Here is a 19,954-nt window from a genome sequence, read left to right on the forward strand (position 1 = left end):
TACTATTGTTGAGTATTTATCCAATTTTAAAGTCAGTTCAATTCCGACTACAAATGCATTCGGGCAAACTGCAGTTTAAACACAGTAGATGTTCATACACTGAAGTGCTGAAGAAACTTGTATAAGCAGGTTTATTATAACACAGAGATTTGTAAACAGGCAGAATACAGTGCTGCGGTCGGCATTGCCTTTACAAGACAACAAATGTCTGGGGCAGTTCTTAGATCAGTTACTGCTGCTACAATGGTAGGTTCCCAAGATTTAAATGAGTTTGAACGTGGTGTTACAGCCAGTGCATGAGTGATGGGGCACAGCATCCCTGAGCTAGCAATGAAATGCAGATTTTCCTGTACGACCATTTCATGAGTGTACTGTGTACTGTGACTATCGGGGATCTGGTAAAACAGCAAATCTCAGACATCACAATGGCTGGAAAACAGTCCTGCGAGAACGGGAGCGACGACAACTGAAGACAATTGTTCAATGTGACAGAACTGCAACCCTTATGCAAATTGCTGCAGATTTCAATACTGGGTTATCAACAAGTGTCAGTGTGTGAACCATTCAACGAAACAACATCGATACGGGATTTCGGAACCGAAAACCCACTCGTGGACCCTTGATGACAGCATGACACAAAGCTTTAGGCCTTGCCTGGGCCCGGTCAACGCCAACATTGGACTTATGATTACTGGAAACATGTTGCCTGGTCGGACGAGTTTTGTTTCAAATTATATACAGTTATGGAGACAACTTCATGAATCCATGGACCCTGCATGCCAGCAGTTGACTGTTCAAGCTGGTGGAGGTCCTTAATGGTGTGGGGCATGTGCAGTTTGAGTGATATGGGACCCCTGATAAGTCTAGATATGACTCTGACTGGTGACACATACGTAAGCATGCTGTCTGATCACCTGCATCCATTCATGTTCATTGTGCATTCCGACAGACTTGGGCAATTCCAGTAGGACAATACGGGGCAATTACAGCAGGACAATGCGACACCCAGAATTGCTACACAGTTGCTCCAGGAACACTATTCTGAGTTTAAACACTTTTGCTGGCCATCAAACTCCCGATCATTATTAAACATATCTGGGATGCCTTGCAACGTGCTATTCTCAAGAGTTCCATCTCCTCACACTCTTAGGGATTTGTGGACAGGCCTTCAGGATTCCTGTTGTCAGTTCCCTCCAGCATTACTTCAGGCATTAGTAGAGTCCATGCCACGTCGTGTTGCGGCACTTCTGCGTGCTCGCAGGGGCCCTACGTAATATTCGGCAGGTGTACCAGTTTCTTTGGCTCTTCAGTGTAGAAAGCAAAAGTACTTGGTATAGATTACCACGCATAACAACATGATGAAATTTGCTGCGGGCTCAGTGCTTCCCTCCATGCAATCATAATACCTCTCAGCCAAGCTGGTGTCACTGTTCTCCTTCCAAGCTTGAGTAACTGTCAAAAACAGACTGCAATATCTGCTAGTATGCAGGTCATATTTAACAACACCAACTAATATGTAAATAAAGGATTGCATTTAAGATTCCGTTCCACTCTCGAAGTTTTGCTCATCCCGCGATCTCCTGACGTCTGTCGGTACTATCTCCACAATGGGTCTTGCGACTGTAATTTATTTTTGCTTCGACAATTACGGTCTGTTTAATATGATCTACTTCCTTTGTTAGCCACGTCATTCTATATTAATTTTCCTTCTTGTTTCAACTGAATTTCACCAACGTGGTATACAGCTGAGTAAAATCAGGTAATGTTTTTACATGGTATTACAATACATGAACAGTGGTCAAATTTCTCATTTGCAATCAATGTAGTAAATCATTACAGTGTCTCATAACCAAATAAAATTTTGATCTGGTTTCTGAATCAACTAATGTTTTTGAAGGACAAAAATTTCTATATTTGAATGTTACCTTTACTTAAAAAATTGCATTAATGTTTGTATAGAATATTTATACATGTATGAGAATGTTTATTGGAAACCTGTTAAAATACAACAAAAGCTTGTAAGTTGATAGATTTTAATTCTATTTCCTCCTGTGTTTCACAAAACTGTCAAATGTCAATCAGTGCAATAGACTGTTGTGGCTCGTTCATTATTTCTTGTGTATCTCTTGCACTAGTCAGTGTCGTGTGATCGTTCGAGTAACGTCGATACTGTACCGAGCACAATGTGATAATGGTGACCTCAGAAAAGTAGTTCAATCAGCCAATTTAAGACAACCCTGTAGCTTTTGAATGACACATTTGGAAAGAAACCTCGTCTTATAATTATGTAAATACTCTAGAGGATGCAGGGTTTTCAATATGTTATCAGCTGATACATATTTCATCATGAGTGATCTGAAGATGATTGTGTGGTCAACTGAAATTAGTCTTCACATTTTAATGTTTTATAGTGCATGGGATCTAGACAGTAAAAAAGTTTTTACTGACTTGAGCTATTAATACCTGCTGGGTCGAAATGGAAACACAGTTTCCTTCTTTAATGTGTTTCTGTTGTTTTAGGGGAGGACACCAGACAGCAAGGTCATCGGTCTCATCGGATTAGGGAAGGATGGGGAAGGAAGTCGGCCGTGCCCTTTCAGAGGAATCGTCCTGGCATTTGCCTGGAACGATTTAGAGAAATCAAGGAAAACCCAAACCGGAACGGCCGGACGTGGGATTGAACCGTCGTCCTCCCGAATGCCAGTCCAGTGTCCTAACCACTGCGCCACCTCACTCGGTGTGTGTGTTTCTGTCGTGGCCGGATGACGGTGGGTCGAGTGGTGTCGCTAAATGACTGCCACATCTGCGAGTGTGGTGGCTCATCAGTTTGCACGAGGGCCACACTGTTTTGGAAGACTTGCAGTGTTGAGGGCTGCAGTGTGGCGGGAGCTCTGTGTCTAGTGGTAGCCTGCATTGAGGTAGGCTGGCTTGCACCAGGACGTGGACAGTGCTGTGTCTACCCCTTTAATGTGGAGAGTGAGTGTGCTAGTGTTGTGTCCTGGGAATGGATTTGAGCCTCAGAAGGGCGGTTCTAGTGCTCCACGCAGTGGACCGTGTCAGAGGAAAATGTGGTACGTCATTGCCAGCTCTCTGAGAACAGAAGTAGTCCGTTTTCAGTGCCGTGTTGTACCACTCGGTAAGTAAGTGTGGAGGGTAAGAATTGTAGGTGTAACTACGGGAAGCAGGTCCAAAAAGATATAGATTGTGGTAGTTGCGCATGAAGAAGAGGTCTGATCGGGATACACCGATGTGGGAAGCTGCTTATCTGTTGCAAAGCCATTGTACAGCAGGCGTGTGAATCGGTACTGAGGATGTTATGCCACCAGTTGTCAGATGTGTGATACTTTTACCGCAACATGTTTGGGACTGTGTTACCTCATTATTGAGTGCTATAAAATATGGAAACCAGTTAAGAAATCACAATACTACACATACTGACCCATATAAAAATATTTATATCTCCCTTTAATGTAACATACCATAAAGCTTCTGTGCCATTAGGCATCATCAGCAGTAAAATCCAGCAGCAAATGTGCATTGTCATACATAAAACTCTTCTCAGAACATCTCATATTGGCACGTTACACTCTCGAGGCACAGTGTGCGTGTTAAATTGGACGACACTAGTGTCACTTTAGCGATATCACCTCAGGGAACAGCAACAGATTTATTCGAATTAGCGGCATTAGGTTTAATGTTTTCAGTTGTCTTCCGTATGGATGCACACAATGAAACACAGGTGTAGTAATTGTTTTTAGAATTTTTAGAACTTTTGATTTTCATAAATTTTACAGTAGAAAATAACATTGTTGAGGGCTCTGACATATGCTTTGCAGTCGAGTGCTATTTTTGGTAGGTGACAGCAGCAGCTTTAGTTTAACAACTGTGCATTGAGAGCATAACATACTAACATGAGATGTTAGAGGAAGAGTTTTATGTTTGACAGTGCATGTTTGCTGTTGCCCTTTGCTATTGATGATGACGCCTAATGGCACAAGAGCTTTGAGGTACATTACACTGTGGGCCGACATAAATATTTCGGTATAGGTCAGCAGGTAGTGTTGTAATTTATTGGTGGGTTTCCTTGTTTTATAGCACTTGATAAATGCATTGTGGTAAAAATACCAGACATTTGACCGCTCATGGTGTAACATACTCAGTACCATTGGGGTGCAGCGTAAAACAGAAGTCTTTTGAGTGAAGACCACAGCAACATGCAGTTGATATTGATGAAGTTATAATAAGTGACAGATAATTATTATTTGCGTATGGGCCCAGTAGGACCACGCGAGGTACAATCCATCAATGTCACGTTTGATGGTTGGCCTTTCTTTGTGCCCAAATTTGTTTCATCCTTTCAGAATGAAGTCTCTTTCTTTCATCAGACCACGGTGTTCCAATATGTTTTCTAATCAGTGGCAGATTATTGACTGATTTCTTCCCCCCCCCCCCCCCCCCCTGTTGACTATTCCTATTAATTGAATGTCCTTTAGCTGTAGCAGAGAAGGCCTGTGGATGCAATTTCTTATCTACTACAGTTGATAGTGAGTGAATTGGAAAATACACATTGTATAGAGTCAAAATTGTAATGCAGGCTACACTCGATATTTGCTTTTTACCAGGATAATGTGTCATACTTATAGGTACAGCCCGTATTTGCGTGCAGCCTATTGTGGATAATGAGGTCATAAATATTGTTTGATATCGCATACAGTTTTACTGTTGTCCATAAGCATTGCCATCATACCAACTCAAATGCTTTTTGAAAGTTTAGAAATAATCTGTTCAGCTGTTTGGCCCAATCTGTGGCTCTCACAATGTCATAAGAGAAGAATGAAAGTTGGGTTCTGCACTGCTGATCCTTCTGGAATCAGAGCTGGTTGACACAGAGAAAGTAATTCTGTTAGAGACAGCCATTGTAATGCTACAAGACATAATGTAGGGTAAGTTCATATGACTCTGTTGTGGACTTGGACTGGTTGCCAAACCACAAATGGGGTCTGCTTAGCACCACGGTCACGCACTCTCCTGTCAAAATTGTGTACAGTTAGTACCAATTGTTCGTTGGTAGGACTGAGGGTGTTGCTCAATGTGTAGTTGGGTATGTTGCCTAACTTTGCATTTTTTATTTTAGTTGTGATTGCGCTCCCTTTTGTTTGGATTAAAGTTAATGTTAACTAGTCACTTTTAATATCTAGTGTACAGAGATACAGGTTTAATTCTTTTTTCAGGCGTATTGTAAGGCAGAAGTGCCTGTGCTGGTCTCACTTGTCCCAGTTCTTCTCAAAGAAGAACATGTGGTAAGTTTTGTTATTAAGACATTTGCATTTGGTAATGAATTGGCTTAAGTGGAGACAATAATGACCCATGATGTATCTTAGAAGATAGATTGAAGCATACATTTTAGATGGGTGTGTTAAATCTCTGACACTGTGGACTGGAATACACTATTTAATATATCAAAAAAATTAATCAAATTTTGAAAATATGATGTAATTGAATAGGTAAAAAATCTACTCACCAAGTGGCGGCAGGAGGAAACACGTATAAAGATATTGAAATCTGCAAGCTTTCAGACCCAGTGGCTCATTCTTCTGACAGAAGAGTTGAGGGGGATGGACAGAGGGGCGAAGGAAAAGGTCTGGTGAGCTTTAGGTACTAGAGAGGAGAAGACACTGATTTCAAAAGCCTGCGGATTTTAATATGTTTATATTTTTCTCCTGCTGCCACTGCTCGGAATGCACTATTTGGAATTCGTAAGTTGTCACGCATAAAATACAGGGAGCGAAAAGAAATGTCTTGTACAGAAACAAGACTGCAGCTGTAAGAGTCAAATTGCTGCGGCGCACCTATTACGGACTGCTGGCAGCCCAGTGTCTGCCAGCTGCACAAACCACGGCAGGGCCGAGAAGTCGGCAAGTAGATTGTGTTAAGAGGGCACTGCCAGTGGCGGCACCAAAACGACACTTGCTGCACGCTGTTAGCATTGGCATTAGGCGATTGAGGCTGTGTTCCGCTTCTGTGACCCAGTCGAAAAGCTGTAGTACTCTGCACACTGAAGATTTAAGTTCGTGCTATGGTAGCAGAAGGCAGTGACATTGCCAGTCCGGAACTGTCGAATTCACCACAGCCACCGCCGTCCAGTTTGCCGTCCACTGCCACTCGCAACTGAGATGTCGCACGCCCTAGGAATGGTCTCCGCCAGCTTGGCGTATCAAATGCGTTGCCACAGTTGCGTGCAAATCGTTTCTGAAAAACAGAAATTTTTAATATAGAATATTAATTTAAATCTTTGGGAGTCTTTTGTGAACATCTTTATATGAAGTTTAGCCTTGTATGGAAGAGAAATTTGGACGGTCATCATTTCAGGCAAGAGGAGAAGAGCTTTTGAAATGTCATACTACAGAAGGCTGCTGAAGATAAGTGGAAGTGGATAAGTAGTGAAGTAGTTCTGGATCAAATTAGAAAGAAAAGAAATTTATGTCACATCTTGGCTAAAAGAGGATGTATGCTGGGGCATCAAGGGATTGTCAGTTTGGTGATGGAGGGGATAGGGTTAAAATTGCAGAGGAAGAACAAGGTTTGAATACACTAAGCAAACTGAAGTGGATGTAGGTTGTTGTATCTATACTGTGATCAGGACAGAGGCTTGCCAAAGATAGACTTCACGGAGAGCTGCCTCAAACCAGTCTTTGTGCTGAAGACCACAGCAGTGTTGAAACCCTAATTTTGTATGAAAGGTCAAATTGAGTGAGTTCACCATAATGTTCCAAGCTATAGTGTAATTAGTGGCTGCTTAGAATGTGTGAACTGTTTCAGGAAGTGTTTAGGCCATACGGTATATAGTGCCGCACTTAATGCTGGAAGTGGGTACTGCACTCAAACATGGTGGCAACAGAAGTACACATTAATGGTCACACAGTAAAGGTAACACTGTTTGTAGCATCTTCCACTTTGTAAATGTAAAACAAACTGTTGGCTTGTTTTATGAAAATGGAAGTTGCTACTCACCATATAGTGGAGATGCTGAGTCGCAGATAGGCACAACAAAAAGACTGTCACAAATAAGCTTTTGACCTACAAGGCCTTTGTCAGAAACACACACACACACACACACACACACACACACACACACACACACACACACACACACACACACGACTGCGGACTTTGGCAGCTGAAGCCACACTTATTCGTAATATATCATTCTTTCTGAATTTTACATTGTTTGATGTTGGCTTACCCCCTCCCCCTCCCCCCTCCCGCCATAGTGTTCATAAGCAGTTGTCCTCTGGGATAAAGCACATAAAATAAATAGCTATTGGCACCCATATGGGGTCATTCTATGCCAAAATATTCATGGGCCATCTAGAGCAATATTTTCTAACTTCCCAGAATCCAACCCCTCACCATTTCAGATTCATTGGTGACACCCTCATGATCTGGACTGAGGGTGAGGTCACCCTAGCCACATTCCCCCAAAACCTCAACACCTTCCTCAATGCTGACCTCCACCTCAAGGATAGCTTCATCAGTACCTCTGTCCATACCAAACCTTCCAAACCCCGACAGTACCTCCACTTTGACAGCTGCCACCCATTCTGTACCGAGAAATTACTTGCTTACAGACTAACCACCTGTGGTCATTCCATCTGCAGGGACGAGCAGTGCCAGAGCAAATATACCGAGTATCCCACCGAGACCTTCGCAGACCGAAATTACCCTCCCAACCTTTTACAGAAGCAGATCTCGCATACCTTGTCTCTCCAGCCATCTACCACCTCCTACTTACTCACCATCTGGCTACAGAGCAGCATTCATCTCGTGCCTCGGCACCACGTACGACTGGAGCAACGGTTTTGACTACCTCTCACTGTGCCCTGAAATAGACCTAGAGGTAAGACCTATCTCGTACATTCTCCCAACCACATACTCCAATCAGACATCTTCTACCCCATCAGAGGTAGGACTACCTGTGGAAGCAGTTTTTCTGAACTGTGCAGGTGGGAACTCTGCCTGCAATATATTCTATATTACCGTAACCCCCCTGGCCTCAGCCTTCATTAGTCCCTGTCCTCCACTTACCTATCCCCTTCCCTGCTCTCACTCCAGCAATACACGGTTTTCTATTCCACTAACACACCCATTAGTCACTAGTCTTTTTCCCCATCTCTTCTTCTCTCCTCCTTTCCCAACCGCCTCCCCTCCCATCCTCCTCCCTCCCCCCTCCCCCACTTCCCACACATACAAACCTCCCAACTGCACCTAAATGCCCTACCCTATCCCCACTGCCCCCTTGCAAGCTCCCACAAGCAGCACGACACCTTCCCCCACCCCACTCTGCACCCCATGCCGCCTCCTTACCATCACAACTGGATAGCTGCTCCTGTCGGGCACATATACGACTCAGCTCAGCCACAGTGGCCACAGGTGGCAGAGAGACTGTATGGCTTTTCACAATATTGTTAAAATAAATAATGTTTTTATTCAGGAGAAATGAGCAGCAAGAATATTGTGTAAAGTAGATAGATGGTGGTGCCCCTTGCAGAGGCTGCTTTACGGATCTCGAAATTCTTGCACTCACTTCCTGGTACATTTATGTCACAACGATTTTTGTTGCTTATAATAAAAATTTCCTTCAACTGAAAAGTGATTTGCACAGGTTCCTTTGGGTCTAGTATTCAGAGTTAAGTCACGTACTCTGGTGCAAAGGATTTCAACATATACTACAAACATAAAGCAAAGATATTTGGGCAGGAACATTTGGCAGTTGATAAGAAAATGGAAAACATTCCTTGTTGGCCATTCCTTCTAAAATTATCTGAATCTGTAGATTTAAGAATTGAAAATTCATATTAGCTACATGACAAATAACAATGTTCTTAGGAATCTACATCTACATTCAGATTCCGCAAGCCACTGTATGGTGCATGTTGGAAGGCATGCTCTACTACTACTAGTCATTTCCTTTCCTGTTCTAGCTGCAAATAGAGCGAGGGAAAAACAACTGTCTATATGCCTCAATGTGGCCCCTAATCTCTCTGAGCTTATCTTCGTGGTCCTTACGAGAACTGTACATTGGCGGCAGTAGAATCGCTCTGCAGTCAGCCACAAATGGTGGCGCTCTAAATTTTCTGGATAATGCTCCTCGAAAAGAATGCTGTCTTCCCTCCGCTGATTCCATTTGAGTTCTTGATGCATCTCCATAATACTTGATTATTGTTGAAACATATTAGTAACAAATCTAGCAGCCTGCTTCTGAATTGCTTCGATGTCTTCATTTAGTCCGAGCTGATGCGGATCCCAAACATTCGAGCAGAGCTCGAGAAGAGGTTGCACTAGTGTCCTACATGTGGTCTCCTTTACAGATGAACCTCACTTTCCTAAAATTCTCCCAACATAACCAAAGTGGACCATTTGCCTTCCCTACTGCAGTCCTTATATGCTCATTCAATTTCATATCGCTTTGCATTACGCCTAGATATTTAATTGACATGACTGTGTCAAGCATCTCATTATTTGTAAACTGTGGGTTTGTTTTTCCTACTCATCTGCATTAACTTACATTTTTCTACATTTAGAGGTAGCAGCCATTCAACACACCAACTAGAAATTTTGTCCGAGTCATCAACTATCCTCCTACAGTCACTCAACGATGGCACCTTACCGTACACCACAGCAGCATTAGCTAACAACCGCAGACTACTGTCCACCAAATCATTTACATATGTAGGAAAACAACAACTTTCCTGTCACACTTTCCCAGGGCACTCCTGTCTCTGATGAACACACACCATCAGGCACAATGTACTAGGTTCTGTTACTCAAGAAGTCTTTGAACCACTCACAAAATCTGGGGACCTATTCCGTATGCTCGTACCTTCATTAACAGTTGGCAGTGTGGTGCCATGTCAGATGCTTTACAGAAATCTAGGAGTATGGAATGCTGCATGACAAACAATTTTGTGTTTAAACAGCACTGTTTTGACCTCTCTGGTTATCTCAGGGTGACTGATCAAAGGTGTACACTCTGGTGTTTTGCTGAGTTGTCATTTCCATCTCGTGCACAATATTTCAACAACTGGACGAGCCTTCTTCTTTAGGTGCTGTGAGTTTTACTGTTTTGTGCACTTGCTGGGTGGACCCCACTCCACACAGTCTGGTTGGAGTCTGGGAAGTGAGTAACAGCAAAACTCATAGCATCCGTGGAAGATGGCTGCGTGAGATGTCGAAATATTGTGCATAAAATGTAACTGATAACTTGGCAGAACGGCCGGTAGCACACAGCTAGAGATTTTGTTCTTAGGATCTGCACCTGTTTTCTTTTAAAACTGACAGTGTAATCAACTAAATGCACTCACAGAAACAGCAAGTGTCATATCATGAAGCACCAGTCTGATACTTGTCAACCTTCACGGTGATGTTTATCATGTAACAGTTATTTCGTGATTAAAATTTCATTCCATTTTGAACTTATTTATCAGTAAAAACTTATCTGGTTTTGATGGTGTTCCAGTAGAGTATGTAATGTCCCCACAGAAAATACCCTCTACCACGCACCAATTAATCATTGTCAATCAAACCATCCACATTCATTCACTTTGGAAAAGTATCTGATCTGATTTTCTCGTAACATATGCGGCGACAGCTCGACGACGCCAAAGTATTTTCTAGTGCGTTTATTCTTTGAAATAACAGAGATGCATATATGCATTCTCCATGGTTGTTAGAGTGGTAACTAGGACAGCTTCTGTAGTATCTGTTGAGGGATTGAGGTGTTTCTGAGAGATACATATTTTGCTTTTCTTCTCGCTAAAGCGAGCCAATTAACATTTGTACCGCTAGCGGTTTGTTTGAAGAGAAAGAGACTGTAAACGGAAAATAATTAAGACGTGGAATCACCGGAGATCTGGACATGTAATGGAGATGGATTGAATACACAATTTCCTTCATAAATAAAGTTTGTGACTTTTTTGTTCTGGAGTGAATGAACGAATGAGTTTTTTTCTGAATCATTTGATGATCACGTTTGCCCTGTAATTAGTGGGGAAGTTTCAGCTGTGTCGAAGAGAGCCTGCAATCACCGAGTCTGTGTTAAATCGTCCAAAAAGGCTTCGTACACATCTGGAATTCGCAATCTTTCGTAAAAGGAACAAATTGTCCACACGATTGATTCTCCCGACTGAATGCAGTGTTTAACAGTAATAATAAATGTAAAGATCTCTTACAGCAAGCCAGCCGCTGATTACCAAGACGAAGGACTCCACCAAAGATTATATTTGGCTGATTTCACGTAATGAAACATTATATTAAAAACTGTACATAGATAAAGGAGAGAAAGAGAGAGAGCGAATGAAAATAGAGAAAATACTAATAATCCTCCATTACTCTAACTTTTCGCCTGTCTTATCACGGATCAGCCGACAAATGGGAGGCCCTTACTTCACTGTAAGGATTTATGTGTGAAGGTGAAGGGATCTTAAAGGCAACAGATACACGTCTATACAGACAAGACATTACACAAAGTTAGTGTAAAGACCTCTTTCACAGTTTTGGTAGCACTTGATTCATAGCTATTGAGCTCACAAAAGATTACCTTTCTTTTAGTGTGGATCATCCAGTAATATTCAGCAGCATTAAGCCAGGAATCCAATCATCTAAGCACAAGATGGGGGAAGGAGGGGCAGTGAAGGTGCTCGTTCCTTGGATTTCTGCACCTGTAGCGGGATGTTCACATTAATTGTCGTGCCACAAGTAATTAATTTTCCTACATCAGAGCAATTTGATCGCAGCTCTTTTGCAACTCTGCGTAACGCATGCACGAGTCAAACGACATAAACCATACTGCTGTAGAGAGTTTGAAGCCCTCGGCTGCTTTAGCCGTGTATGAAGCACCATCTGTTGCCAGAAGCAAAACATTTTCTCTGCTCACAACATCTTGTCACAGTAGCTTCACAGAGTTGTGAAACAAAATGGCAACTGTTGAATTTTGTACTCTCTCTCGAGAGCTTCACGCATTAGGAGGAACATTTTTCCAGGCCTGTCAACTTTCAGAACACCCCATAACATCTGCAACATGATGTCCACCCACATTGGTACCTTTGAATAGGGACGTTGATCTTTAGTTCAGCAACACTAATTCATTTTTGAGCTACTCTTCGTAGTACACTGATAAATAGTTCTTTCTCAATATAGATTAACCTGGAACAGGATGTTTTGTGTACTTCTCAAGAACTGTCTGAAATGTGGATCCTTCATCTTCTCAGATGGGATGTTGCAAGACACCATCATTTCACCTGTCTTTAAATGTTTGTACAACTGAAGATGAACCTGTCTGCTGCCATTTTCAGCACTTCTCTTCACACAGCTGCTGTATTTGGTGGTATTACAGCGCTGTTGCACATTAATGTACTTTTCTGCACTAACTTTGACTTCACTTAATTAACAAAATAACATTTCCCCACCAGTGCCGAAGAACTTATCATCAAACTCACGAACGAAACCTTGCAACTCCATGCTGATGGACCACTTTTGTTGAACCACTTGAGTTTATATTCTGACTGAATAGTGTGACCACGTGTGCGATGTTTTTCATGTCGGGAGGTGCCTTTGTTAGTTTTGAGAATGTTTTGTTGACCCCACCCAACAGTGTCTTGCATCAGCAAACTGACTAGTGTGTAATGCTACTTGTCTACTGTTGTTGTGATCTTCGGTACAGAGACTGGTTTGATGCAGCCTTCCATGCTACTGTATCCTGTGCAAGCTTCATCTCCAAGTAACTACGGCAACCTACATCCTTCTGAATCTGCTTAGTGTATTCATCTCTTGGTCTCCCTCTAAGATTTTTACCCTCCACACTGCCCTCCAATACTAAATTGGTGATCCCTTGATGCCTCAGAACATGTCCTACCAACCGATCCCTTCTTCTTGTCAAGTTGTGTCACAAATTCCTCTTCTCCTCAATTCTACTCAGTACCTCCTCATTAGTTACATGATTTACCCATCTGATCTTCAGCATTCTTCTGTAGCACCACATTTCAAAAGCTTCTATTCTCTTGTCTAAACTAATTATCGTACTTGTTTCACATCCATACGTGGTTACACTCCATACAAATAGTTTCAGAAAAGACTTTCTGACCCTTAAACTTATACTTAATGTTAACAAAGTTCTCTGCTTCAGAAACACTTTCCTTACCATTGCCAGTCTACATTTTATAGCCCCGACCATCATCAGTTATTTTTATCCCCAAATAGCTAAACTCCTTTACTACTTTAAGTGTCTCATTTCCTAATCTAATTCCCTCAGCATCACCTGATTCAATTCAACTACATTCCATTATCCTCTTGTTTTGCTTTTGTTGATGTTCATCTTACATCCCCCTTTCAAGACACTGTTTATTCAATTCAACTTCTCTTCCAGGTCCTTTGCTGTCTCTGACAGAACTAGTATGTCATCGGTAAACCTCAAAGTTTTTATTTCTTATCCGTGGATTTTAATTCCTTCTCCAAATTTTTCTTTTGTTTCCTTTACTGCTTGCTCAGTAGACAGACTGAATATTGAGGATAGGCTACAACCCTGTCTCACTCCCTTTCCAACCACTGCTTCTCTTTCATATTCCTTGACTCGTATCACTGCCGTCTAGTTTCTGTAAAAATTGTAAATAGCCATTTGGCTCCTGGCACCTTCAGAATTTGAAAGAGACTATTCCAGTCAACATTGTCAGAAGCCTTCTCTAAGTCTACAGATGCTAGAAACATAAGTTTACCTTTCCTTAATCTATGTTAAGATAAGTTGTAAGTCGTAGGTCAGTGTGCCTCACATGTTCCAACATTTCTACAGAATCCAAACTGATTCTCCCCAAGGTCGGCTTCTACCAGTCTACTAAAGTCGTGATAAATAAAGCTTTGTAGTAATTGTTGTGTTTATTTGTGGCATTATAATCTGAAACATTGTCATGTGAGCAACATTTTCATGTTTTTCTTCGTGTGTCCATATAAGATACAACAAATATATAAAGTTTTGCAAAAGTTGGTGGAAATATAACCTGTTACTGAAAAAAAGATGTAAATATGACTTTGGATGCATAATAGAAGTACATTTATCTATACTATAACACCTGAATTTATGCATAAATTGTTGTTAAACTCACCATGAAGTTCAGGAAAAAATATGACTTGTCATAAAAATGTGGACCCTTGTTATGATTACTTGAAGTGAAAAGTGAAGTGTCAAAAGTATTCAGTAATGTACCACAAGGAAACAGAGAATTAAACCTTTTAAACATAATTTCCGTCATGTAAATTTCATACACCATGAAAACATTATAAATCTGACATCTTGTAAATTTTTCCAGCTTGATGAATCGCTGGAGGACTTTGAAGTTGGCAGTCACCCATTGCTAATAAATCTGGTGAGTCACTGAGTTTTATAATATTTCAGTACTTACAACTAGAATACAAGTTGCAATAAGCTCAGTAAGAAGGCCTGACTGCAACTCATTTTCTCAATGAAATTGTGGTTCTGTTGTTTGTCTTCTTCTCCTTAGTTCTTCAATCGTCAGGTTGGTTGTCGGCAGTGCACAAAGCTTTCTTTCTTGGGCCTTTATCTTGAGAGTGGTATGTGGTGCAGTCGTTACTGTCCACGATCTAGGCAAAGTATTCCAGTCTCGGTCTGCCGCTTGTGTTCTTATCTCATTCTGTACAGCGAAACACTCCAAACAAATGCCTTTATGAGGTCTTTCCTGAAATGTCTGTCTATGCAGCTGGGTGTGAAAAGGTTCCGCAGTTTATAAATATTTTAGCGTACAGTCACTAATATTAGGAACAAGTCGAGAGCAATGTGTTTCGAGAGTCGAGCTCTCATCATCAGGCTGTCTAAGTTAACCCTACATAAAATGCACTTCAGAAGCACTGGAGGTCAAAATATAAGATTATTCAGACATGGAGACTATCATCTTACTTTAAAACTGGAAGCACCAGATTCCCTGCATCCTTATCTGCATATTCTTCAAAACATTGTTTATGTAAGGCAGTAAACATCAGCCACACCAGCTGCCTCTCAGTGCACGTCAGAGCTGCACACGTGTTTATAAATAAGTGGTGCCTTAAAAGCAGCACTTCGAAGGATGGGTGTTAACGTGGATAAGGAAGCAGGGAATCTGATGCTACCACTTTTCAAGTAAGACAATGACTTTGTAGCTGAGTAATTTTATTTGTTTTTCTATTTTTACCTTGAGTGTTTTTGAAGTGCATTTTATGTAGGATTAATTTTGAAGCCGGATGATGGCAGCTTGACCCCAAAAACATGTTGCTGTGGATTATGTTCCTAAAATTAGTGGTTGTATGCTAAAACATGTATAAAGATTGCCTTAAAAAATAGCTACCTTTGGTGCTTAAAATGGACAATATTAGAAAGTTTCTTCTCTTGTTAAAATCAGTCTTTGTGTGATAGATTTGGCTTGCAATATTCTTCTTTGATCTTCCATTTGATGTGATTTTACTCCATCAGTAGGTGAAGGATTCGGTGGTTTACAGTTGCTCACTGAGCTTTGAGCAGTGATATTTTGCTTACTCACCACAAAGATCTTTTTTTTAGCTTCATTAATTTCCATATTATAAGAAAAACTGAGTGTGGTTCCATCTGGGCCAGCATCACTTCTAATTGAAGGGACTGGTGGAAGAAAGTGCTAATTCACAATAGCATAATTTGGGTTGTTACATGTTGTTCGATTAACCCTTTTGTTACAGCAGTCTGCTTCGCTGAGCTGGTGCCACTGATCGGTGTAGCATGCCGCGAACTGTGTACATTGCACGTCAGTAAGATGATGTGCCAACACACAAACCCACATTACAATTTTTACACTTGTACTTAGATTCTCATTTTCTGTCATTTGCACTTCAAACAACACACCTTCTATTTCGGTTTCTTCCTACTGGTTTGTAAACCGAAGAAAAGTGTCTTTCTGTTACGCTCAGTGGATGATTATTGCCTGTTCGGTGTTGATATTTTATGCTTCGATGATACTCTTCCAGTATCTCCCTAATTAACTGCAATTGAAGTTTTCCCATAGATACCAGTTCTTTCCTCTTGTGTTTATAAAGACAATAGGCATTCCACACACAAATGTCCAGCAAGTGAAGGAAATGTTTGTGATGCCATTGCAGAGATTTCAGTGTTGATTCCACAGTGCTTATAACCGTGTCAGTTTTATCAACTGCACCCATTGAATTATTATAATTCAATACGCATACAGGTTTTTGGATAACTTTTACTGTATCAAATTCATCTGAGTGCATGGTAGAAAGCATATAGACTTCTTTTTTATCCATCCACTTTTTTTAATATTAAATTTTTGCACGATTGACAGGTTGCCTGTCCTCATTTTAATCGTTCACCAGTTTTAGGCATTCCTTTTCTTCTCTTTCTTATGGTCCCGCACACATTTGTGCAATTATTGTGTAGCTTTCTAAATAAAGCTGCACTGAAATACCAATTATCTATGTGAACGGTATGGCCCTTTCCTAAATAGGGCTTTACAAGTGCTTCAACTATCGCTCCTGACGTTCCAGTATCCTTATTTTTGGTATCCACCAGGGCAGATGATCCCATGTAAACAATTAAATCTAGTAGAAATCTTGTCTCACAGTCACAGAGAAAAAAAGATTTTATTCCAAATCTGTTTCTTTTTGACGGGATGTATTGTTTGAAAGACAGCTACCCTTTATAAAAAAAAAAGTAAACTTTGTCTGTGCACAGCTTTTGGAATGGCTGAAATGACTGACAAAATTTTTTTTTGTAATAAATCAGTGATGATCTGTATTTTGTATAACAATCATTGGTAGAACCGACATCATGGTTGAAATGCAGCATTCATAGTAATTGGAATAGTGGTCTCTAGCCATTACTTCTCCAAAATATTGCTTTGCAGAAGTTTGTCTTTACTCCAGTACTCTACTAAATATAATTTCTTGTTCCATGTCATTCAAAATGATATGGCAAAAAAACATAGTTTGGCTACTCCAGTTCCTTCTGAATTGTTTGTTACTATTATCTTGCTGAGGCCAACAGTGATTTGTTTCATTTTCAATTCACTCTACGAGATCTTCAGAGGTAATCACATTTCTGTTTTTCCCTTGGTCTTAAGAATGAAAGCTCTCTTCAGCTTCTATCTGTTCCTTCCACAGAAAGAACTCCGAAAATAAAATTACACTGCATAAGTAGCGCAAACGTAAGTGCAGCATTTATGTGTTATTCTGAAGAAATAATTTAGTTGAAACACATAAGGTAACGTAGTAGGTGAATATGGTTTGGGGCTAAGAAATGAAAGAGGAAGCTGCCTGATAGAATATTGCACAGAGCACAACTTAATCATAGCTAACACGTGGTTCAAGAATCGTAAAAGAAGGTTGTATACATGGAAGAAGCCTGGAGATACTGACAAGTTTCAGATACATTATATAATGGTAATACAGAGATTTAGGAACCAGGTTTTAAATTGTAAGACATTTCCAGGGGCAGATGTGGACTCTGACCACAATCTATTGGTTATGAACCGTAGATTAAAACTGAAACTGCAAAAAAGTGGGAATTTAAGGAGATGGGACCTGGATAAACTGACTAAACCAGAGGTTGTACAGAGTTTCAGGGAGAGCATAAGGGAACAATTGACAGGAATGAGGGAAAGAACTACATTAGAAAAAGAGTGGGTAGCTTTGAGAGATGAAGTAGTGAAGGCAGGAGAGGATCTAGTAGGTAAAAAGAATAGGGCTAGTAGAAATCCTTGGGTAACAGAAGAAATATTGAGTTTAATTGATGAAAGGAGAAAATACAAAAATGCAGTAAATGAAGCTGGCAAATCGGAATACAAACGTCTCAAAAATGAGATCGACAGGAAGTGCAAAATGGCTAAGCAGGGACGGCTAGAGGTCAAATGTAAGGATGTAGAGGCTTATCTCACTAGGGTTAAGATAGATAGACTGCCTACAGGAAAATTAAAGACACCTCCGGAGAAAAGAGAACCACTTGCACGAGTATCAAGAGCTCAGATGGAAACCCAGTTCTAAGCAAAGAAAGGAAAGCAGAAAGGTGGAAGTAGTATATAGAGGGTCTATACAAGGGCGATGTACTTGAGGACTATATTATGGAAATGGAAGAGGATGTAGATGAAGATGAAATGGGAGATACGATAATGCGTGATGAGTTTGACAGAGCACTGAAAGACCTGCGTCGAAACAAGGCCCCGGGAGTAGACAACATTCCATTTGAACTACTGACGGCCTTGGGTGAGCCAGTCCTGAAAAAAACTCTACCATCTGGTGAGCAAGATGCATGAGACAGGCGAAATACCCTCAGACTTCAAGAAGAACATAATAATTCTAATCACAAAGAAAGCAGATGTTGACAGATGTGAAAATTACCGAACTTTCAGTTTAATAAGCCACAGCTGCAAAATACTAACGCGAATTATTTACAGACGAATGGAAAAACTAGTAGAAGCCGACCTCGGGGAAGATCAGTTTGGATTCCATAGAAATGTTGGAACACATGAGGCAATACTGACCTTACGACTTAGCTTAGAAGAAAGATTAAGGAAAGGCAAACCTACGTTTCTAGCATTTGTAGACTTAGAGAAAGGTTTTGACAATGTTGACTGGAACACTCTCTTTCAAATTCTAAAGGTGGAAGGGGTAAAATACAGGGAGCGACAGGCTATTTACAATTTGTACAGAAACCAGATGGCAGTTACAAGAGTCAAGGTACATGAAAGGGAAGCAGTGGTTGGGAAGGGAATGAGACAGGGTTGTAGCCTCTCCCTGATGTTATTCAATCTGTATATTGAGCAAGCAGTAAAGGAAACAAAAGAAAAATTTGGAGTTGGTATTAAAATCCAGGGAGAAGAAATAAAAACTTTGAGGTTCGCCGATGACATTGTAATTCTGTCAGAGACAGCAAAGGACTTGGAAGAGCAGTTGAACACAATGGACAGTGTCTTGAAAGGAGGATATAAGATGAACATCAACAAAAGTAAAACGAGGATAATGGAATGTAGTCAAATTAAGTCGGGTGATGCTGAGGGAATTAGATTAGGAAATGAGTCACTTAAAGTAGTAAATGAGTTTTGCTATTTGGGGAGCAAAATAACTGATGATGGTCGAAGTAGAGAGGATATAAAATGTAGACTGGCAATAGCAAGGAAAGCGTTTCTGAAGAAGAGAAATTTGTTAACATCGAGTATAGATTTAAGTGTGAGGAAGTCGTTTCTGAGAGTATTTGTATCGAGTGAAACATGGACAATAAATAGTTTGGACAAGAAGAGAATAGAAGCTTTCGAAATGTGGTGCTAGAGAAGAATGTTGAAGATTAGATTGGTAGATCACGTAACTAATGAGGAGGTATTGAATAGGATTGGGGAGAAGAGAAATTTGTGGCAAAATTTGACTAGAAGATGGAATCGGTTGGTAGGACACGTTCTGAGGCATCAAGGGATCACCAATTTAGTATTGGAGGGCAGCGTGGAGGGTAAAATACATAGAGGGAGACCAAGAGATGAATGCACTAAACTGATTCAGAATGATATAGGTTGCAGTAGGTACTGGGAGATGAAGCAGCTTGCACAGGAGAGAGTAGCATGGAGAGCTGCATCAAACCAGTCTCAGGACTGAAGACCACAACAACACACGCAAGATAACACTGAGCAAGTATTACCCGCTCTCTAATAATTATTATAAGCAAGGTGCCGGAGAAATTGTGGTAATGGAGACAGTCTGCCCCATTCATGTGTTGTATAATCTGATAATTGTTGTGGTATGTAAATACAATCCATGTCAGAATGCTTTATGCCATACTTCCAACCTAACCTAAGCCTAGGGCTACACCACAGATCAGCCTGTCACCACAACGAAATTTAGAAACATGTTGCATGCTGGGGCAAATCCAGATTAACAATTTAATAAG

The 19,954-nt window shown here is 40.8% G+C and overlaps 1 long non-coding RNA gene across 1 annotated transcript in view; it reads left to right on the plus strand.

Moving 5' to 3' along the window:
- The window catches only part of LOC124720300, a 71,628-nt gene that overhangs the window by 45,963 nt on the left and 5,711 nt on the right, over nucleotides 1–19,954 (plus strand). Inside the window, exons 4-5 of the long non-coding RNA XR_007006122.1 lie at nucleotides 5,232–5,300; nucleotides 14,355–14,411. This is a non-coding gene — a long non-coding RNA (uncharacterized LOC124720300). The remainder of the gene's footprint in view (nucleotides 1–5,231; nucleotides 5,301–14,354; nucleotides 14,412–19,954) is intronic.

This window comes from Schistocerca piceifrons, chromosome 11, assembly GCF_021461385.2.
Source record: "Schistocerca piceifrons isolate TAMUIC-IGC-003096 chromosome 11, iqSchPice1.1, whole genome shotgun sequence".
Taxonomy (NCBI): domain Eukaryota; kingdom Metazoa; phylum Arthropoda; class Insecta; order Orthoptera; family Acrididae; genus Schistocerca; species Schistocerca piceifrons.